Below are 23,371 nucleotides of genomic sequence, written 5' to 3'. Positions count from 1 at the left end.
TATCCTCTATTACTTCCGAACCCCGAAATAAAAGCTTTAACAGTTAGATTAAAATTCGCCTCGGGCAGGTGGAGATAGTTCCGAGTTATATCCTCGACGAGGCGTATAGAAGAAAATGTGCGAACGGATGCTGTGGCAAAAAAATGGAAGGAGATTCCAGAGCAAAAACTAGCGGTGTGACATTTGGCCGGAGTGAAAGGTTCGTCGCGGAAGGAAGCCATCGGAGCCGGTAACGAGCGTAGCGGAGATCGGATCAATTATAGTGATTTGGGAGCGGAGCGGAGGCGGAGCACAGTGGATCGAGTCAATTAGAGACTTCGGACAAAACATTTTTGACTAAAACTGTAAATGAAGATGTTGCTTTTGTCATATTTTAAATTTTAAAGGCTGTTTCTGGAAGAAAATTTCACTTGAAAATCAATGGAGCCGCTTTTGGAACCTCAACGTTTTGTATATGTCGCAGACTGGAAAAAAAAAACACATTGAATCTGGAGTCCAGACTCTTAAAAACATCGACAAGAAAAAATACTCTTGATTCAATCGGATTTTGCTTAAATCAAGAACCAAGCCTCTTAATCTGAGCGGATTTCCTTTTGATCGAAGCAAAAATCTGATTGAATAAAGAGTATTTTTCTTGTCAATGATTTTCAAGAGTCTGGACCCTAGATCCAATGTGTTTTTTTTTTCCAGTATACTTTCCAGCTTTTGACCCCCGCAGGGGGAAAGGGGGCGGGATGCAACTCAAACATTTCAAATGGCCTACGCCCTCATGGCCAGTGGTGCGTGCCTTTTGAATAACCCTGTATAAACGGAGTTATAAGCGTTTAAAGTTTCCGAATTTTGTCCGACCTCCCCCTTTGACCGGCTCCATTGTGCGGAGGTGGTGTGGTGAGTCGCGGGCCGGAGCCGTGTTCCGCGGATTATTTCGCGGGGGGAGACGGAGGATTATGCTAATGCTCGTCGGACGCGACGCGCGCAGTACCGCTCTAAAACCCATTATCACCAACGTATATTGCCCGTCGATCCTCATAACTGTCGATTTTGTCCTATTAGTCAAATTCGTGGGAACTCGCCCGCCTGCCTCCACGGTTGCCATCAGATTACTGTCTACACTTCAACCATTTGCTATTGTTTCTTCTCATGGTAGATTTTATTCGACGTCATGACCAAACAGCTCATCTTTTATAGTCATGTTAACAGGATGACGGAAGAGAGGCTGCTGAAGAAGATACTTGATTGGGTTCCTCCTGGGAGGAGACGAATGAAACGGCCTGTGAAAGGGTGGCGAAAGGGAAAATGGGGGAAAATGGGAAAGAGGAAATGGGGGAGTGCCAACTCTCTGAGGGGACCTTGGGAGGATAGGGGACCTTGGCGGCTGGGTGGAGTGCCAAAGAGCTTTGTGAAAGCGGCTCAAAAGTAAAACTAATAATATTTATAAAACTTCACAGTATAAGTGAATCAAGTTTATAATTAATTGTTTTCAATTTGTTTGAGACATTTTTGATAAAAATTTCCTAGTTTTTTTTTTTTTTTTTTTTTTTTTTTTTTTTTTTTTTACAAATCTTGTAACCTAGTGAACAAAACCGATAAATAGAAATGGAATTTATCGAGGGAAAGATGAATGAAACTAACAGACAAAGGACAACCCTCCGAGAAAATTTCCATCAAATTTTGCATAGGTTTTATGTTAAAATTTGGAAATCAGAAAATCCACGATTGCCTGAAATTCGTCAACCACTCTCACAGTCGTTTTTTTTTTCGTAGTCGAAGGATAGAGATGCAATACTTATAGTTTTTCTACATAGGCACCCTGTACAACTAACAACAACTCCCATGCATTTCTAAAGAGGTGAAAAAAGCGAAACTCCTTCAATTTTGAACACGCAACACGCACATCCGTGGAACACGAATAGTTGTATCAAGGCGCTACAGTTAATTTAGTCTAGTCTTCGTAAAGCAAAAACGTCTTAAGAGGGGGCGGTAACAAGAATTTTTTTCGGCGTAACAAGAATCGAAAATCGATATATTACACGGCGCAGATAGGGCTATGTCTTGTCTTATCTTGCCGACAAAGCCAGTTGATGTTAATAAAATCAGGCTGCAGATACCTGGCTAAATACTAATGAAACCTCCAAAGACATGAAAATTAATTCAATCAAACTTGACTCTACAACTAGTGAAATGAAATGTTAAAACTGATAGAAAACGCACTACCACCGCCCAAATGATTCATTTCTTATGAACCGTAGAACAATCTTGAAAGAGTGCATTAAAAGACTTTTGCAGACTTTGTGCTCTGCACGTACGAAGCACAAGACACCGGAGCTCCGGATGTAGTTTTAGATCTGATCGAATGCATCGGTTAATGTAAGCCGTAGCAAACGAACGTGACCAAAGGCGGGTCCTGGTGGACGCTATGCCGACCGCAAGAGGCAGGAGTTGTGTGAGGCTTTGACACTTCGTCTAATTATTGTACCACACACCGCAATGCTTGACTGCACAAGCTAGTCGTATGAGGTTGGAACCGCATCTGGTAACACCCACCTTCGCCATGTGTCAGTTGTGACACGTGGTATATGTTTTTTTACTTCTCACTCATCCAATATATAAGTTGAGGAGTGGTGGTTCATTTCTCGGGTTTTTGCAGGAGTCATCAGATTGTGTGTTTTTTTTCTCTCTCTCCTTTTAAATTTAGGGGGGGGGGGAGGAGAGCATTTTAATCTCAAATTTTTCCTTCAAAGCCAGGTTTTAGGAACAAAAGCAAAAAGATACGAAGTCGAGGAGAGACCTACGCGATGACTTCTATTAAGGCTATTAAGTAAAAAGTAAAGTAAAACAAAGTAAAGTAAACCATTTTTGTAAGGGGAACATTTTTGTGTCGTAAATCTGCTATGAAAATATTATTTTCCATCATGCTATAATCCTTGAAGTGTGAGGTTGATAATGATCTGCAGCATTATTCTGCCAAGTGACTAAAATCACTGTACAAACGTTGCGAAATTTCCACAAATTATCGCTATTTTTCTTATTTCAGCGTTAAAGTCTCCATAGAGGTTCATTTTGTTGTGACCAACAGGGAGTTGTAGTTTTCCGCTCTGACAGTGGATGTAAATGATAATCTTTAGTGACCTCAGAATTGGCAAAGAAATATACAAAAAAGTGAAATATTAAAGGTTTGCTCAATGTAGTTAATATGCGGATATGCATATTGGGGTACTTTTAGTAGACCGCATTTCGACAGTTAAATTACAAAAATGCGTATCTCGGTTGCGGTATTTCAAAATCTCTGCCCCTATTTTATCTTTTTAAAGGAAATATACCCGAACCATATCTCAGTTGCCCTCAGCATGTCTTCAATCATTTTCTTCAGTTGCCAGGCCTCACCCCCGTAAGTCACGATACTCTTCACGATGACGTTGTAAATTTGTCTTTTAGTCTCCTCAGAGATACTCTGGTCCCAGAGAACCCCATTTAGCATCGCGATAGCTTTCCTGCCTTGCACATTCCGATCATTTAATAGCCCGATCCAAATACCAAAATATATGTAAATAATATACAACTTGAAAAAAAAAATCCTCAAAATCAGCCCAGCTCTCGAAAAAAAAAGGGGGGGGGATCCACGTAGAAATTGCGAGACCAAAATTTGGCCCATATTGTTATTAGTGTGGTTCAGTAGCACCAGGAATTGTAAGTGGAGCAAAGGTTTTTTAAAAAAAAAAACAAAAAAAACTCGATAAACCCTAAGAGACAGGAAAGCTTGGAGAGTTAAACGCTGCAAATACATCGCATCAAAAACAGGTCGGCCGGCGCAGGATTGACGCGCACAGCTCGAAACGCATTGCAGCACCTTACAAGCCGCTGAGTGCTTCATGCATTACTCGTGCGGCAAGGTGCACGCAACGCATAGTATAGCGCCTTACAAGACCCCAGGATACTTCATGCACTGCGCGTACGGCACGGTGCGCGCCGCGCATAGTATAGCGCCTTACAAGACCGCAGGATACTTCATGCATTGCGCGTATACCACGGTGCGCGCTCAAATCGGTGGAAAGTCGTATTTTCTTGATGTCGAACTCCGGTAAACACCGTTTTCGAACAGTACACGCCAAGAGCTTACAATTCTTGGATCACAGGATTGCAAAATCCCTACAATCCTGTATGTTTAAAATATAATTTACGAGTGAAAATGTTTCAAACTGGAATGCTGTTACGTCATCGTAGCTTGAAATTCACACAAAATGTTCTGCATATGAAGGGGCAAAATAACCAATGTTTTCAAGAAATGACGTTGAATGGTTTTCAAGTTAGAAATTAAAGTATGACATGAAGTTTGCATCTCCAAAAACCGAGATACACATTGCCGCAGTTTCATCATCAATTTGAAAGTAAGGGATTGATCCGCGTTAAGCAGAAAAGAACCAAGCCGCATCAGATATTGTCAAATTCAATTGGACAATTTAATTTTTTACATGAAAACAGTAGTGCGGATTTCTACATGGTACGCAGCAAATTCATTAAAATTTTCAAAGGAATTTGCACAAACGCTCTCTTATAAAACATTAAAGCGCCCCGTTAAATTTTGCAATATCTGATGTGGCTTGGTTCCTAACTGCTGAACGCGATCCAGTTAACATACTATTTCCACACTGGAAAAAAAAACACATTGGATCTAGAGTCCAGACTCTTGAAAACATTGACAAGAAAAAGGACTCTTGATTCAATCAGATTTAAGCTTCAATCAAAAGGAAATCCGCTCAAATTAAAAGGCTTGGTTCTTGATTTAAGCTTAAATCTGATTGAATCAAGAGTACTTTTTCTTGTCGATGCTTTTAAGAGTCTGAACTCTTGGTCCAATGTGTGTTTTTTTTTCCAGTGCATCTCATGTTAGAAACAACGTATTCGACATTATTTTCAATACACATATGCGTGCTTCCACACACGAGCTAGAAATAAAAGCTCCTCATTGCAAAAGCAGTTAAATTCAAAATTTATCCGGTGGGCCCATTCTAGCTGCAGCACCTTTCCGGCGGACGTGTAAAAGAGTTAAAAGCGAGCACCACCCCCCGCAGGGGCGCCACCTGCAGTTGGCCGGTGCGTCGCGAGATGGGCGGGGGGCAGGGCCAGTGGGGGTGGGGCGGCGGCGCTGCAGCACGGTTGCAAAATCGTGCAATATAACATGCCCATTTTACATGGGTCTAAATGCGGAAAGTGCTGATTTTTCAGCACAATCTGGCAACTCCGCGCTGCAGTGCGTAGGAATAACTAATGGTCCAACACCATAAAAACCATGCAACTAATGAAAATGATGGATCAGCGACACGGGCCGCCGCAGATTGCATTTGCGCCCGAGCCGGAGGATACCCGTGGCGCTGTTGCCAATTCGTCGTGGAAACCTGCGCTTTTCTCACTCGGAGCGAGGCATATTGATTACGGTTTGGCAACCCTGCGCCTGCTCGGCAGCTAGCGCCCGCGACTAGGTCAACGTCTCGAATCCCTTGGATTAATACGCACTTTATGTCTCATGATAACTAATTAATTTCCCACTTTCCGTTGTCAGATCGGGCATGGCTCCGTATGATTATTTAAATACTAGAGGGCCCTGCCCCCTGACCGCTACGCGGTCCAACCCCCGGGAGGGCGCCTCGCGCCCTCAGGCCCGCTTCGCGGGCCCTATACGCATATGTATAGGCAAAAATGTTCTTCCATTTTAATACACCATTTTTTGTTCGAGCTGCATAGATTTCAAAATTTTTGACGTAACACTCAGATTTGTAAATGATGAGGAATAGCTGGATGTACATATACCTTGGACCTTGAACCTTGAACCCTGAGCGATGCACCGTTCCTCAACGCTTCGAATGAGGAGCCCTTCACGAGCTTTTCCATTGTTTTATTGTTTATTCGAGTCACTCAGGTAGAATCCCACACCTTGACGTTTCTAGCGGAAACGACATATCTCTCACGCTATTAACATTGGACTTAAGTGACATGAGCTTTAAAAGCTCTACAACATTAAAAGTTCGGGGTTTCATAATTTTTTGCACATCTACATCTACTACCGATGACATACATGTAAAGATCATCCTTATCGGTCCGGCAGTTCGTCAGAAATAGTGCTTCCAAGGTTTTGCTTGTAGCTGTATAATATAGAAGAAGATGTTTAAAATCCAGTCGGCGGGCTGATTGTTGAAGTTAGAGGAAAAAACTGTAGACAAAGGAGAAAACAGGGATACGGAGCAGTGGCGTGGCGTGCTTTGCGATATATCGATTGCTATGCCATTTAAACCTATGGAAAAGGATCGATAAATAGGGTGTTTGCAGCGAACACCTTAATAATCGATTCTTTACCATTGGTTTAAATGGCATAACAATCGATATATCGCAATTCACGCCACGCCTCTGATACGGAGTGGTCCTATCGATGGAAGCGGGTGGTTGCAATGGACAAAGGAGGCAGGAAATAGACTAACTAACGACAACTCACGGAAGACCCCATAGTCACATCATTTACCTCCTTAGTCTATGCGAACCACCCATTTCAACCAATAAGATCGCTACATACTTCTTATGTCTTCTTTGTCTATCGTTTTATCTATCAAACTCGACAATTAACTCGAAGAAAAAAGAGGAAAAATTGCAGTCCGTCGTCATCAAACAAAGGAATTTATTTGCAGAGGGAGTTTCCAAAAAGATGCGTCTGTTAATCCGCAAGTACAGATAAGTTATTTTCCCTCCGAAAACACCGTCGTAAAATATTTAGGTATATAGTACATAGTACCGTAAACCAAATTTCAGCCCATGAGAGATGAATGTTGTATGAGATAAGCAAATCTGCATCATTTCACTTATGGATGAATATAAACTTAAACAGTGATTTTAAAGCCACATTTCAATCTAGCAGTAAATCACTTTAGGTGCTTCGGAAGGGAGCGTAGCTTCAAAATTTTAGATCAATTCACTAGAGATTAGATCAAATTTTTCAAATTTTCAATCTTTTCTTAAGCTCTCTGACCCCCTAAATTTTCATTTTTGTCATAATTCGTTCCACCGTTCCATGAATTTTGCGCCTGAAGACGAGTGAAAATTCTTCCAATCGATACAAAGTAACTCTTCCTGGTTTTTCAAAACTTCAGAATACGAATTCGTGCAGATCTCACCTAGTACGTGCCTCAAAAATAGACAAAAAAAACTATAAGGTAATACCTTAAATCTTACAAATTATATGTGCACCTAGTTTTTGATAAGTCGCGTTTACTTACAAGATAGTAGCTGATGAAAATTTCGACCTCGTCATCTTACATTACTTTTCAGTAAAAACAGCTACCTTTTTGACAGATAATTATAAAACAAACCTGAAACAGAAAAAACAAGATTCCGTTAGTCAAATGAAACTTTGCAACGCTGCGCAGAGTTAGGCGAGAGGTGAGGATACTAGGTCCCCGCCGATGTGTTATACAGTGTGTGAACATAATATATACAGTTAAATTAATTTCCATTCCGAATCCAGGGATGACGAGGGCGAGGGAGGGGGTGGGGGAGGGACCTTGGGATCTACGCCTCTTTGGCGTCTAATCAAAATCTGGATGAAAACATGTGCAGATGCCGCCGCGAGAATAGCGAACCGTGAACCAGTTTGATGGATGCTTAAGCCCCGAGCTTAGCTTCAGAGATGCATTTTGTCAAGTAGTGCAAATGCACCGCCTTTTTCAGTATAATTCGACTCACTCGTGGGGTAAAGTTCAAGTTGAATCTGGCATCCCTTTATAGAAGTTGTCGAGTATAGAGCACCTATATACGGAGAGTATATCGTCACCTTCCGGCCAAACTATCACAGGCGCCGTGCGACGTTTAAACATTTCCGCTCCCATTTATTTTTTACAGAGACATTGTCCAACGAAGCTGTCCGAAAATTTCACCGAATTTTCTTTGTGCTGCCGGAAAAATTCAGTGGAATTTTCAAACACAGTCAACGAACAATTTATCTGTGAAAAAATAAAGTGGCGGCGGAAATTTTTAAACGTCGCGTGGCACTTGCGAAACTTCGCTTGTGTAAAAGTATCGCTGTTTTTCTTGTTTCAGCGTTCAAGTCTCCACAAATGTTCAGTTTCTTTGCGAACGCTCAACTATTCACTCTGTCAATGGCTTTTAATAGGGAGCTTTAGTGACCTTAACATTGGCAAAAAATGTGAAAAAAGCATTGTTTTATCGTGTTTACGTGCCTTTTTCTGATTAGTGTCTCGAAGTCTTGGAATCTGGCGCAATGTAAGTATATACAAGATGACTCCAGAGTTCTTGAAGCTGTAAGAATTTTGTCTCGCTTTTCCTGCAGAAGTTATCATTTTAAACACTCTCCCTGCATAGCCACTCTGGGTGTCTAAATAGCAAAATGAAAAACCATTAACCTGTAATAAATAGAATACCTCAGTTACCGAATGAGACAGTGGCCGAAGTAACAAGTTTTGATTTTAAGCAAAACGAGGTCAAATTGAAAAATAAAATAAAATTGCAACACGTCCTATGGCTCCAGAAACTGTTAAAATCTATATTGTTGGGCTAAAATAAAGTATTGACGTCAAGTACTTTTTTCCCAGGTTTAAGGACATAGTTTATCTTCATTCGATTTAGATGGATTAACCTCGTTTTTAAGGCAAAACCGAGCAATTTATTCTAAATTTTGAATACAATGGTTAAATGGATAAGAGGTAATGGACCAATTTTTTCTCAAAACTAGACATTTCTTGCCCAAAGTCGTTCAATTTATCACTGTCAAATGCTTTTAGAATTTGTTTTCATTTTTTTGAGCTTGAATTTTGAGACTGTGATCTTGCTACCAGACGTTCAAACCGGTATACTTTCAACGAATCCGATTCTGTCGCTTGGAAGCTACGCGGCGCAAGGAAAAAAGGTATTTAAATTAACTCCCGTGAGGATTATTCAAATAAGAAGAAGAAAAAACTAGGTAATCAGCAACTTGACTGATTTCATCACAAATTAGTGCGTCGTGCATTACCAACAAGCGTATGCAGACAGAGTTGCCAATTTTCTTTATTAATTAGCCGCCTTTACAGGGGTATATTTGTATTTTCCGCATGTTTGAGCAACGATGGGAGAGTGGTTGACGCGCGCCCTGTGGATCACCCAGACGCGTGACGAAGTTCCAAGACAAAAGCAGCAAATCACCTTGATAGCGCTCAGTCGGGCGGAATTCAGAAAACGCGGGCTGATTATTGAAATTGATAGACAAAGCTATAGACAGAGGAGACAAAGGATAAATAGAGCAATAATGGGTAGAAGCGGGTGGTTGCAATAGAGAAAGGCGGTAAGTAATGAATTAGCGGAAACCCATGAAAGGCCCTATTTTTGGCTCATCAATTTCTCCTTTAGTCTATAACAACCACCTGTTTCAACCAATAGATTGCTCTATTTTCTCCTTGTCCATCAATTTCGATAATCAGAAACAGGAATTTCGAGATTCAGGCAATCAATTAGTTATTCTTTTGCCAATTGGATGCCGTCGATCGGAGAGAATCTTCCGACAGGTCGAAATAATTTGCCCGTAGGTAATTTAATTCTGACAGTCGGTAGATTGTTTCTAACCGTCGTTAGATTGATTCTAACCCTCGATAGATTGTTTCTACCCGTCGGCGTCCGTAGAAATTTTCGGATATTTTAGATTAAGTTGTGTACACAATTTTCTGAAAGATAGGAAGGGAAATACAAGCAGTTTCCTTGAAAATTCTTATTGTATCGGAGGAAATTCGGTAACGCCTGAATAAGGCTCATGCGGCGTTTTTCCTTATCACGGCAGAGTATTTGATCGCGGGTTGCTTCGCATTAACCTTGCCAAGGATGTGTTTGGTAACATAATTTAGCCGGCATGAATGCCAAACTCACTCACTGTGTGGCGGATTCTATTCTTGCGCTATTAACCGCGCGAAATTCGTGAATGAACCGATTCGGTATCGTCGAAGAGTGATTCGCCGAGTTGGGACGGGAGTGATCTTGAGATTCCTCCTCGCCGTTCAACGATGAAGACAACTGGACGTATTTCTATCAAACGGAACTATGTGCATTAAGACATGAACCGTGAGACCCATAAGAATACATGCGTAACAAGGCTCACGTTATAATGCACATAGTTCCGTTTGATAGAAATACGTCCAACTACTCCGCGGGCTCTTGGTTCGGTGTGTCTTGCGTTACATTCATGCAAAACATCGCAGAGCATTCTCAATGAGTAACACAAACGGGCCCTGGTACAAACATGAAAACTCCGAATTGCTGGACCATAAAGGAACTATCGGTGCGTTGTTACAAAGCTGTTCCAATTTCGAAAACGACGGAGCTCATAAACAGTTTTTCGACATACGTATGTTTGGCGGATTTGAAAAATTCGAAAACGATCTGTCTTTAGGGTTTAAAATGCATACATATTCAATACATAATAGCGAAAATTTCCGTACTACTGCGGACTGCCTGTTGATAGCAGCCAAAATATTTTTAAATCGTTAAAAACCACCCCAGCTTCGATAATTCTTTTCGTTTATTGCATAATTTCTTTCTCTGATCCGGGTAGTTTTCGAACTAAACGATCCGCAAAGAAACTTTGATAGGGACCAGTGCGGGCTGATTGTCAAAATTGATAGACAAAGTTATAGCCAAAGAAGACATAGAGAGTATGGCGCGAGCCTATTGCGGTTGAAATGGATATTCCTGTAGACTACGGGAGAAAATGACTGGCTAACTATAAGGTTTCTCGTGGGTTGCCGTTAGTTAGCCTATCACTTAGCTTATTTGTCCATTGCAACCACCCACTTCCACCAATAGGATCCCTCCTTATCCATTTTGTCTTCTTTGTCTTGTTGATTTGTCTTGGCTGTAGAATGTGGAGAAAATCATACGGCCGGGCTATACGAAGCGATAAAAAATTATGCAGCCGGGCTATAGTTCCTATCGCCGGGCTTTACACTTTATCGCCTGGCTGTTGCTTTTTCGCCATCGATTATAAAAGGCTATAAGAAATTGTGTAGAATTTCGTGTGCTTTGGAAATCATTAAGTTTGATACGGAACCACCTTAATATTTACAAAACACACATTATATTTTCCTTTAATACATATTTTTTTTTCGTCAGTTAAAATGAGAATAATCCATACAGGATGTGCAAAAATTTCAAAATCATGAGTTGAATAACGCTGACTCCGCCAGATTAAATATTAGAGCCTAGTAACACGAAGCGGAGCGGCGACGCACTGGCGCCTACAAACCCAACAGGGATACTTCACGCATTGCGCAACACGTGAAGTATCCCTGTTAGGTTTGTAGGCGTCAATGCGCGTTTCCCGCTGGCTGCTCGCCTGCCGCGCCGCAGCGTGCCACGGCGCTTGAAGCAACTATTTCACACCAGAGATATTGCACAGTATCATACGAAACTGAAGGCGCTCTAATATATTAGTAATGGCAGGCAACCAGTAACAGTACAGAGCTTTCCTCGCAAAATAAATCAAGATACTACGGCCCAAAAAGAGAGCAGTATTCCAAAAACTCACTAAGCCCTAGCATCCGTAATTAGTAACGTTTAGCATACACTTTATCGCCTGGCTGTTGCTCACTCGCCATCGACTATAAAAGGCTATAAGAAATTGTGTAGCTGGCTATAGAAGCTAATGGAAATCTTACAGCCGGCTGTAGGTCTATGGTATTTTGGAACATAGATTCTACTGCCAATTTTTACCAGGGATCGGATCCCTCCATACTCCATATGTCGTCACCTTCCAGGCAAAGTATCACAAGCGCCATGCGACGTTTAAAAATTTCCGCCGCCATTATATTTTTTTACAGAGAAATTGTTCAACGAAGCTGTCCGAAAATTTCACCGAATTTTCTTTGTGCTGCCGATAAAATTTAGTGAAATTTTCAAACAGATTCAACCAACAATTTCTCAGTAAAAAAATAAAATGGCGGCGGAAATTTTTAAACGTCGCATGGCGCTTGTGATACTTTGCCTGCATGGTGACGATGTCTTCTTTGTCTATAGCTTTGTCTATCAATTTCGATAATCAGCCCGCAGGGCGTTGAATGGACGGCGGCCGGTTCCACGCGTAGAAGCAGTGACATCAGAGGAATAAAAGAGAACACAATGAAATGCCTGTCAAAACCACATGTGGATTGGTTGTGCCGACGAAACGGAGACCAAGATCGGGTTCTGGCCTAGTGCGAACGAGCTGAGAGGCAACCTACATAAAGTGGTTGCGTAAAAATAACACATCTCAAAAATCTGTGCCCGAGTTTTCACGACCGTTGTGCATTTGCATGGAGCCGAGCATCCGGATCTGCAGGACCCGCGCCGCCGGTCCAGCGGAGTGCCCATTCATTCGGCTCCCGAACTCGCAGTGCCCGTCAAAGCTATGTTGTCAAATGTAAGACCCATCCGATTGGCTGTTTGGAGGACCTTTACAGACCATTTGGATTGCATTTTGCAAAAAGGAACCACTAGCATTGCAAAGTTGCTAAGATTGTGCAACTTCTTTTATCTTGGAGGAAAAACCCGATTATCCATTAACAGTTTCTATTTTACTCGCTAAAATCTGTGAATTTAAGACAAAAATTACCATCTAAATTTCATAGTTTTTCACGATTTCCGCAATTTTATTGCAAAAGATAAAGTTGCACAATCTTAGCATCATTGCAATGCTAGTAATTCCTTTTTGCAAAATGTAATCCATTTAAGAGACCTCTTACTTAAAGCATTGGCGATTCTGCTTCGGTACACAAAATGAGTTTAGAGTACCTTCATAATGACAAACAGAACTTTTACTGAATTTTCTTTAGATTTCGATTTTACAATGGACCACTAGACAAGGCACGAATTCAAGCATTCTGATACTTGACTCTTAACCAGAATTTCACGTAAAACACGATTCGCGCAACGAAAATGACTGAAACCAACTCCTAACGAAGATATTAACGTTTCTATTTCACATTGGTTACGCGGTTTTTGAACTGCCCGCTCACAAGAAACTCAAAGCCCTACGTGAGTCAAATCGCGCGCTACAACGGTTTAAGCAAGCTTCTCAATCGAGCAATGTTCATTTCCCATCATGTGTGTTCAAACTATAAGAAATTTGCTATAGCTGAGCCAAAGTTTCAAGATTGGGGTTGCCAATTTTTATATAGCGAGAGACTGTCATGATAACGTTTAACGCGCGATGTGAATCACGCAGAGCATTGAGTTTTCATGAGCGGGTGGATTGAATTCACACATCAAGAATCATTAAATATCTTCGTAAGGAGTTAATTTCGGTAATTTTCGTCGTGCACGTCGTATTTTATATGAAATTTTGGTTAAGAAACATGTATTAAAATGTTGAAATTCGTACCTCGTCTAGTGGTCCATTCTAAAAACTGAAAATTTCAGAAAGTTCACCCGATTGTTTCCTCTCTAAAATATCTAAATTTATTATCAGTGAGGATTCTGAAACACAGCAACTAAGAAATGCCCCGCCTGCACCCAACGCCTCAATCGGGACAAATGTTCACACAACGTTTCTGTTTAGCAAGGCAGTCAGGTCCTCTGAACCGAAAAGCTTCAAACGATCCTTTTTTTTCACCGTGGGATCAATCGATCAATCGACAATCAAATCTCACCGTCGAACCACTTCATAACAGGACCGAGCAAAGATCTATTAATCAAAGGCAATCAAAGCTCACCTGCCTGTCTCTCAAGTGGACGTTTTCTGTCAAACGAAATTGTGTCCATTAAGACATGAGCCCTAAGACCCATTAGAATATAAGCACAATAGGGCTCAAGTCATAATGCACATAGTTCCGTTTGGCAGAAGTACGCCCAAGTATAGTGATCCGCGTCCAAGCGGCAACTCTACCCAGAAGCAAAAACCGTCTGGAGTTTCGTGAATTCTTGTCCCAGTTTAAAGTGGAGATCCAGGCTCCAAGGTTAGCGGAGTGGCCGCAAGAAAACATAAACACCTGAAGAGGTGTACTTAAACGGTACCACCGTCTCGACTCCGACCGCTCCTGGCCAAACAAGTGTCGCTACCCCACCGCCGCGCCGCAGATCCAGTATTCATTCATTTCTGTGATTGATGTCATTGCGTGACGTAAGTAAATTAGGAGGCGGTGCCACACATTTCAACTATCCCACCTCCGAGGGAAAAAAAAACCTCCAAGGCTGTCCGCTCAAAAAGCCCAGCCGAGTTTGGGGAAATCGATCATATGTCCGAAAAATTCGAAATTGATTTATCGCGTCTCTCTCGTGAAAGAGAATGGGTCAGTGATTGTGTCAAGGAATTTTTGTTGATGGTCGAATCCTTAGGGCTCGCAAAAAACGGAAAGATCCGTTCAAATGCTAGGTTACTGCGTCGAATACTGACGGATATTGCAAGAGAAGGATATGTGACATCATCACTTACGGATTTGAAAACACCGTACAAATAGTTTGTTTCACCTTGCCCTCGTCAATGTTCATGAGGAGGCTAGTGCGAATCAATAAGAAAAAAGTGCTGATGAACCTACAGAATGAACAACGATTACACAGACTGATGTGGCATATCAGACGTCATACTCCACATTTTAAGTGTGCTTTATCCTTCGCTCTTTGAGAAAGACGATTCTTTCCTTAAGTTGTAATATATTAAGGAGAATTTGATTAATTTTTGTTGATTATTTTACTTTCCGACAAATAAAATGCATGGATCATAGTTCAAAGTATTTTTAGGGATTTTGACATTTTGGAACTTCTCGGAAAAACAATTTTATGCGGAAATTAGATTTTTACGACATTAAAGCTCTCAAACTTTTTGAATTTGATCCAAGAAAGTGAGAAATGAGAAAATAATGCGATATCTATTCGGAAGCTGTCAAGAAATCCCGTTTCCCGCTCCAAAAAGGTCTAGGTAAATCATCGAAATATGCCAATCAATAATTCGTTTTCTTCGCAATTTTGTGATGAATTGCTACTTCAAAGTAGAGCACCAAGTTAAAATTGATCCGGAGGATTTCACGAACAAATCGTCGAGCAGAGCCTTTGAAAAACAATTTTTTGCGAAAAATTTGATTTTTATGAAATGAAAGCTCTATCGCTCTGGCCTTTGTCGCTCCATGACCCAACCTCCAAAATTAACAATATGTCCTTATTCTCCCCAAATACCCAGGTACTCTAAGTAGAATGTTTTTTTTTTTTTTTTCTAGGATGGACAATTTCACGAGATTTTGCATCTGCGGGACGCGCTTCTCGTGGACTCGGCAACTGCGTGTTGCGAAACGGACCTTAATCATTTTAACATTGTTCTCTACGCTGCCATGCCAAGGAAGAACAACGTATGAGCCTTCAGATTTTGCCAAATTGCCTCCGATAAAATAAGAATTTTCAGGGACATCTTTCAATATCCTTCCTCCAATTTTCCGGAGATTCCCATTCACAATCAGATTTAAATTCTCTGAAATTCCCAAGCGAAAATATTCATGACTCTCCTTAAAAATTAACATTTTATCGGAAGAAATGTGGCAACCCACGAATGTTCATACGGCGTTGTTCCTCAGTACGATAGCATGGGATCCGATCCGAAGCGTTTGAAATCCGTCCAGTGCGGTGGCGTTTGCGATATATCGATTGATCTGCCCTTTAAACCTATGGAAAAGGATCGATAAACAGGGGATACGCAACGAGTACCTTAGTAATCGATTCTTTACCATAGCTTCAAATGGGTAACAATCGATAATCGACCATTCGGTGGAGACCCGGCCGATGCCCGGGCCCAAGGCGCAGGGGTAGGCGGTAGGGCAACGGCCGCCGCACGGTGGATCGAGTCAATTCAAGAGGTCGGACATGAAATTTTTGACTAAAACTGCAAATTTTCATACTTATTTCGTCATTTTTCAACTTTCAAGAGGTGTGTCTAGAAGAAAATTTCACGAAAATGCCAATAAAACCACATTTGGAACCTCTAAGTTTCGTATAAAAGGAGTTATACGCGTTTAAAGTTTCCGAATGGACCACAAGACAAGGTACGAATTTAAGCGATCTGATACATGTTTCTCAACCAGAATTTCACGTAAAACACAATTTACACAATGAAAATTACTGAAACCAACTCCTAACGAAGATATTAACGGTTTTATTTCACATTGGTTACGAGGAATTTGAACTGCTCGCTCACAAGAAACTCAAATCTTTACGTGAGTCAAATCGCGCACTAGCAAGCTTCAGGAAGCTAGCAGCAAGCTTCTCAATCGAGCAATGTTCATTTCCCACCATGAATTGTTCAAACTATGAGCAATTTGCTAAAGCTGAGCCAAAGCGTCAAGATTGAGGTTGCCAGATTTTTATACCGCAAAGACTGTCATGATAACGTTTAGCGCGCGATGTGAATCACGCAGGGCATTGAGTTTTCATGACCGGGTGGTTTGAATTCACGCATCAGGAATCATTAAATATCTTCGTAAGGAGTTAATTGCGGTAATTGTTCTTGTGCGCATCGTGTTCTGCATGAAATTTTAGTTACGAAACATGTATCAGAATGCTAAAATTCGTATCTTGTCTAGTGGTCCATTGCGTCCGACCTCCCCCTTTGACTGGGTCCATTGTGCGGAGGTGGACTTGGAACAAGACCGTGCGAGATCGGATCCGAGCTCCGAGATCCTAGATCCCGATCCTGCGGGCCGTCATCAGGTCAACAGGTGTTCCCGGCTCCGGAGCCCGGCGCGTCGGGCGTCGCGGCGACTCCGAACGCGGAGCGCGTCGCGACGCCGCGCCGCGCGTCTCCCCGAGTCCCGATCGCGATTGCCGCGCCGATACGGATCGCGAGACTCAGTGTCAACCCTCCCTCGCCACGCTCACCGTTGACGGATCTCCCGGAATGGCCTGCTGTAAACTTCAGCTAGAGTAAAAATAGGAGTTCTTGTTCATGGAAAATGACTCAAAAATCACGATGAGCGCATCAAGAAAGTCTACGTCTTACCTAAAGCACCACATGATACGGACTGAAGTGTTACAACGATTTTGTAACATTTTTGGGTAGGCAACTATTCGTGCTCTATTGTCGTGTTTTGCCTACCTCGTCAATTGAAGGAAACTGGTAAAGCTAAGCCTCTTAACTACCATTATGTCTCGCAAAATGGACCTGTTGCAAACTTCAGCTGGGGCAAAGTGAGACTTATTTCGCATAGTAAATGGCTCAAAAATCAAGATGAGAGTATCAAGAAATAGTCCGAAATACGCTCCTATCTTCACAATTTGCGTAAAAATGTCCGTTGTTTTAGCTCCCTCCCTCAAAAATGGTATACTACGCCACCGGAGAACATTTCTCAAGAGGAGTTGTTCCATTCAACCCTTGCGCTGCTGTAAGGAACAAACTACAAATTAATTTATTCAATTAGAGCCGTGCGCATTTCGCAGGAAATTACAGTTCTCTGGCAATTTGCCAGCGGATTGTGAGTTATCCAAACCTCTTCTTTAGCGATTTTTCCAAAAGTCCCGAGAAAGTTCCGAAAAATGCAATAAATCCGGAACATTTCGAGAATTTCAAAAGTTCTGGGAGAAATTCAGGAAAATCTTAAAAGTTCCGGAACTCGGAACTAGCTCCGGGAGATGGGAGCACTGAGAAATACGTCCAATTTATCTTTTCCAATTTCAGAATGTACTTTGTCATGTCGAAGGGAAAAGTCTCACGATGCATCTCCTCAGCTTACCAGAATATTACTCAATATCTCGATTTAAATTTGGATCCGACAACATAGCGCTCAAAACGGTACGTGGAGTGGTAAGTAGCGCTTGCACGGAGGTTCAATGGAGCTGACGAAAGCCTAAACGATGCCCCCGGAGCCGAAATCTCGGATGATTGAACCGTTGTTACGGTTGTCAAAACAGCTTCATTAATCTTCGATTGTTTCCCCCGGCGGCCGCGGTACCCACTCCTCACGGTGGCCACTCCACCGGACCCAAAACCGAAATCCACACCGAAACGGACACCGAAACCGTATCGATATCGTTAAAAACCGAACATGCGTATTATCTGATGACTCCTGGAATATCAGGCGTTCTTATGGCGCCGAGGGCTCAGGAGATCTTGGGTCTTATCGGAACGGAGATTGGGGCGTTAATTAGGTTAGCTTGAGTTTGTGCGCGACCTCGATGACATGAACACTTGAGTTTGATTTGCGTAAATCATCTTTGGATCGCGGCGGTGGGCCATTTCACCAGGCCCATTCTTCCCGTTGCGTCGGCCTTGGGCCCGGGCTCTCGATAAGGCACGACTTTGACCAGTGTCAAAATACTACGGGTCGGATCGCCCGACCCACCGATGCAATATAGTGATCCTCGGGGGAGTTTGTTTTGGCTCTATCCGTATTCTGTACTCCGAAAACAAAGAAGCCTGACTTCTGAGCGAGCTTGGGAGTCCCACTTTGAAACAACTTCGTCGTTGATTGATGTAAATGCCCGGAGAAAAAACTTCGTGCGTGGACCCGAAGTTTAGGTCATATGGATCTCTGAAGTTTTCGGATTGAGCATCTGAACATTTTAGGTCCAGCTGCTGAGGTTTGGATCACACATCTGAAACTTCAGTTCTTACATCTGAAGTACTTCGGTTTTCACATCCGAAAAACTTCGGTTCTCACATCCGAAACTGTTCACTGAAGTACTTCAGATGTAAGAACTGAAGTTTCAGATGTTGATCCGAACCTCGACAGCTAGACCTAAAGTGTTCAGATGCTCAATCCGAAAACTTCAGAGATCCATATGACATAAACTTCGGGTCCCACGCACGAGGTTTTTTTCCCCGTGTACTACCGAAAACAAAAGAAGCTCTGACTTCTGAGCCGAGCTTGCGGAGTTTCCTACTTTTGAAACGACTGTGCGTCGTTTGAATTTGATGTAAAATGGAGTTTAGAATGGACCACTAGACAAGATACTAATTCAAACATTCTGATACATGTTTCTCAAATAGAATTTTACGTGGAAACGATTCTTGCATCGAAATTTGCTGGAATCAACCTCTAATGAAGATATTATCGTTTTTATTTTACATTGGTTTCGGGAAATTTGAATTGCCCGGTCATAAGAAACACAATACTCTATGTTAGTCAAATCGCACTCTGCATCGGCTTTGGTCAGGCTTCTTCATCGAGTAGTATTCTTTCCGCACTCTCCGTTGTTTAAAGTGTAAACAACGTGCAAAAACTGAGCCAAATCGCCGTAATTGAGGCCGACAGCTTGTCATACCGCGGATACTTTCACGATGAAGTTTATTGGCAATTTGACTCTCGTAGACCATTGCGTTTTCATGAGCGGGAGATTTGAATTCACGCGTCAAGAAACATTAAATATCTTATTTAAGACTTACTTCCAGTAATTTTCGTTGCGCGAATCGTCTTCTCAGTGAAATTTTGGTTGAGAATCATGTATCAGAATGCTTCGCATCGTACCTTGTCTAGCGGTCCATCCCAAAGTCAGGCTGAAGAGTCACTTTTTACCCTGATCGTGAGTAGCCTAGAGGAGAAAAACTTCAAACCTCTTTGCCTCAGTCATAACCTAATGTGACTCGGTTAAGTTCACTCAATGCTCGACAAAACAAATTAACTCTCAACATGCGACCGGGTTTCGCACGGCGCGGACACGGGATGGCGGATTTGAGGAGCCGCGAGTGTTGCGGTAGCTTGAAAATATGCGACTGGGTGACTCGTCTAGAAGTTTATTAAGTGTCTACGACGACGTGGACCGCGGCGAGGAGGGTGCCAAGTGGACGTACACATTGAAAAGGATGAATAATACCCCAAGTAAATCAAGATCTGAGACACCGCCATCCGATAATAATCTCAAAGACTGCGCAAACGCACTCCACCACAAGGCATGATTCGCGGCATTGCCGAGTGGCCCCAAGTCTTGCTCCGGGATGAAAAGGATTGAAGTCGTCATTTTTCGGACGAAGAAACGTAATCCATTTTAACGTTGCATAAATCGCTCAAACAATTCAAATTTTCGTAAGAATATACATGCTGTACATTTTTTGTCTAAGATTTGTCTAACTTTTCCATGATATCAGAGGAAAAATCAGTGAAAATTTCAGTTGGAAATTCCTAAACTTCCTTTAGGCCCCAAGTCTCGCTGAAAACTATCGAGCCCAGGGATGAAAAGGATTGAAGTCGTCGTTTTTCGGACTAAGAAACGTAATTCCATTTTAATGCTGCATAATCGCTCAAACGATCCAATTTTTTGCAAGAACATACCCGCTGTACATTTTTTGTCTATGATTTGTCTAAATTTTCCATGGAATCAGAGGAAAAATCAGTGAAAATTTCAGTTGGAAATTCCTAAACTTCCTTTAGGCCCCAAGTCTCGCTGAAAGCTATCGAGCCCAGGGATGAAAAGGATTGAAGTCGTCATTTTTCGGACGAAGAAACGTAATTCCATTTTAATGTTGCATAAATCGCTCAAACGATTCAATTTTTTGCGAGAATATACATGCTGTACATTTTTTGTTCAAGATTTGTCTAATTTTTCCATGGAATCAGAGGAAAAATCAGTGAAAATTTCAGTTGGAAATTCCTAAACTTCTTTTGGTAAAAAGGTAATTTGTGAGAGGAAATTTGGCAACAGTGGAATGTAGTTACGTTCTTTCGTTAGTTACCGATTGATGATGGAGCTCTGAGCTCCTGGGAGGAACGACGAATTGAGCTAAGCAGGGAGGAACCAAATAACAATTTGCGCAGAAATGAGTGAGGAGTTGGAATCGAAGGAAGATACTTTCAGTTTTCGGTAATTTTTCCGTACGTGGCACTCGAATTTTCAAGGGAGGGTTTGATCCCCAGTCAGATTTGGGATTTCGCTTACCCATCTGAATTCCTCCCTGTAAAATAATCAAAGCCATTTTGAACTGGTGAATAGGATTGAACTTGCACGTTGAATCTTTAGGAGGAGGAGGAGGAGGAGGGATGAGGAGGAGGAGGTGGAGGAGGAGGAGGAGGAGGAGGAAAAGGAGGAGGAGGAGGAGAACTTCAAAACTCTTTTCTATTTAATGCCCTCGGGTTCTTTTCTGTGTGAGAAAAAAATCTACCGACCCCGATTAATGTGAAACTAAGGTTGGAAACTTCATCCCTCTGGAAGACTAAAAGCCACGAGAGCCACCTCCCACGAGATAAGGGACCTTAGTTCATCGGGCTTAAAATTGAGTTACTGATATCAGTGCATTAAAGAACGTTCTATAGACATTTTTGAACAAAAACTACTCTAAAATGTGAAACCAAGCCAGCGTCAAGTGTGGCCAGCACAGTTATGCCAAAGTCGAACCTGCAAACCGAAACGTAAACGAAAAAATACTTCTAGGAGCAGAATAAGTACATTCACGGAGAAAAAAAGTCGGGCGCTTTTCAGCGCCCTCTGAACCAGCCGATGTTGAATGAAAGCTTCAGCTCAGTCTCTTTGATAAAAAATTGAAGTTAATTTAACATTCTGGATGTAAAAAAAGTGTGCAAGAACTTACCACATGTTGAATTAACTGCTACAGCAGTTACTTTAGCAATGTCAAGATGTAAAACTAACTGCCGTAGCGGGTAATTTAGCATTTTGTGAGTTCTCGCACACTTTTCTTACATCCAGAATGTTAGATCAACTTCACTTTTTTTCGGTGCAACTGAAAAACTTCGGTCAATACGGAACATGCTGCACGGGAATATAAGTTCTTCAACTTCGCTGAATTGATCCTTCTGTTTGTTAAATTGAGCCTCAAGTTCTGTGAGCCGAAGCAGCCGATCCATTTTTACTCGTGTTCCTTATGTACTTTTCGGTTTGGAGGTTGGCACTTGGCAACTGGGCCGGCTGCACTTGGCGCTAATTTCAAGGGGAGTCCGGCCCATAAAACTATTTACCGACATCATTCGTTCATTCCCGACTTCCACGATCAACACACACAATCCGCGCTGATATATGTACGATTTGCGTGGGCCCCACCAGTTCGCGATTAAACTTCGCTGAATCTAGGTCTGCCTACAAACAGTTATCTTTACTGGCCTGCCTCTCAGACCGCTGTGTCGCTCTGGTCCTTACCCCGTCGCATTCCTCGTCCTAGCTGTATCCATGAAAATTGTGAAAATTTCGCAGAGATTAAGTCATTGCATCGGACAGTAACAGTGGCGCGGCGTGCCTGCTTTGCGATGTATCGATTGATCAGCCGTTTAAAACCTATGGAAAAGTATCGATAAACAGCGTGTTTGCGACGAACACCTTAATAATCGATTCTTTACCATAGCTTCAAAAGAAGAAATATCGGTAATCGATCATTCAGATTTCGCAACTGAACTGAAATGAACCGTCAAGAGGGGTTGATATCACGGACTAATGGACCGAGTTTAACAGGAAAACACTCAAACAACATAATCTGAAAAATTGGAAGAAAAATATTCATAAGTTAACCAGGTGACGGAGAATTTGCAAGCAATTTTTTTATTGCTGCATCTGAGAATGCTTGAAGAGCTGATTTCACAGTATTTTTTATAATTTTTTTCTGTAATGGGACATAGTCTAAAAACTATTTAAAAGTGAGAAAATGCACCTCCTTGAGACGTCATCTGGTGCGGCATTTCTCACTAAATCGCATGTATTTTAGCAAATTAGATATTTTCGTCACATCTCCTTCAATAATTGCTGCAATAATGAACCAACGGTATCCTCATGTTCAGCTCACTCAGTACTTTCCACTTCAACATTGAATTCTTCAAATTTCAGACACCTGCAAATTCTCCACTCATGTTTTATAAATGGAAATTTGGCAACGTCTTAAGGTCCATACAGCGTTTTTCCTTAGCACGGCAGATATTATCTCTCGCGGCTTTCGAGAAATTTTTGGTTTCTCGGAGCCGAACGGAGGCGAAAATCCGTTCCGCAACCGAAGTCTGGGCTTTCGGGTCGGTCCAATTTAAAACGGTTGATGAAATATCGCACATGCTCGCAATTGCGCCTACTCAAATCAAAAAGTCCTATCTCCACCGTAACTTGGTCCCCGAGGCTCGTAAGAACCCATGCTTCACAAGACCCATGCCACACTGGAAATAGTCTCTTTCGGCTTAAAAACATCCAATTGTTATTCAAGGCAACGCGACGGGCCCAATTATCCGGACCCTCGCGTGTTTGAGTTCGCGGTGGCGCCCGCTCCAGGAACTGCCAGGGATTCGCGAATCTCGGCAGGGCTAACGAGGGTGCCCCCCCCCCCCCGCCCCCGCTCCCACAGGAGCCGCCGCTGGGGCCAATTAGAGCCATCAAATTGACCCGATCTGACTGGCCTCTTTGCCGCCTCCCGCCTGAGCCCACCACCGCACACGCGAAACAACAAACATTGCCGAAACATCAAATTCGGCACATCGCG

At 42.2% G+C, this 23,371-nt stretch overlaps 1 protein-coding gene across 1 annotated transcript in view; it reads right to left on the bottom strand.

Annotated features, from left to right (window-relative positions):
• The window catches only part of LOC109037115 (peroxidase), a 205,504-nt gene that overhangs the window by 166,257 nt on the left and 15,876 nt on the right, over positions 1 to 23,371 (bottom strand). The window lies entirely within an intron of this gene.

This window comes from Bemisia tabaci, chromosome 8 (assembly GCF_918797505.1).
Source record: "Bemisia tabaci chromosome 8, PGI_BMITA_v3".
In the NCBI taxonomy this organism is placed as follows: domain Eukaryota; kingdom Metazoa; phylum Arthropoda; class Insecta; order Hemiptera; family Aleyrodidae; genus Bemisia; species Bemisia tabaci.
This window is presented reverse-complemented; position numbering and strand designations above follow the sequence as displayed.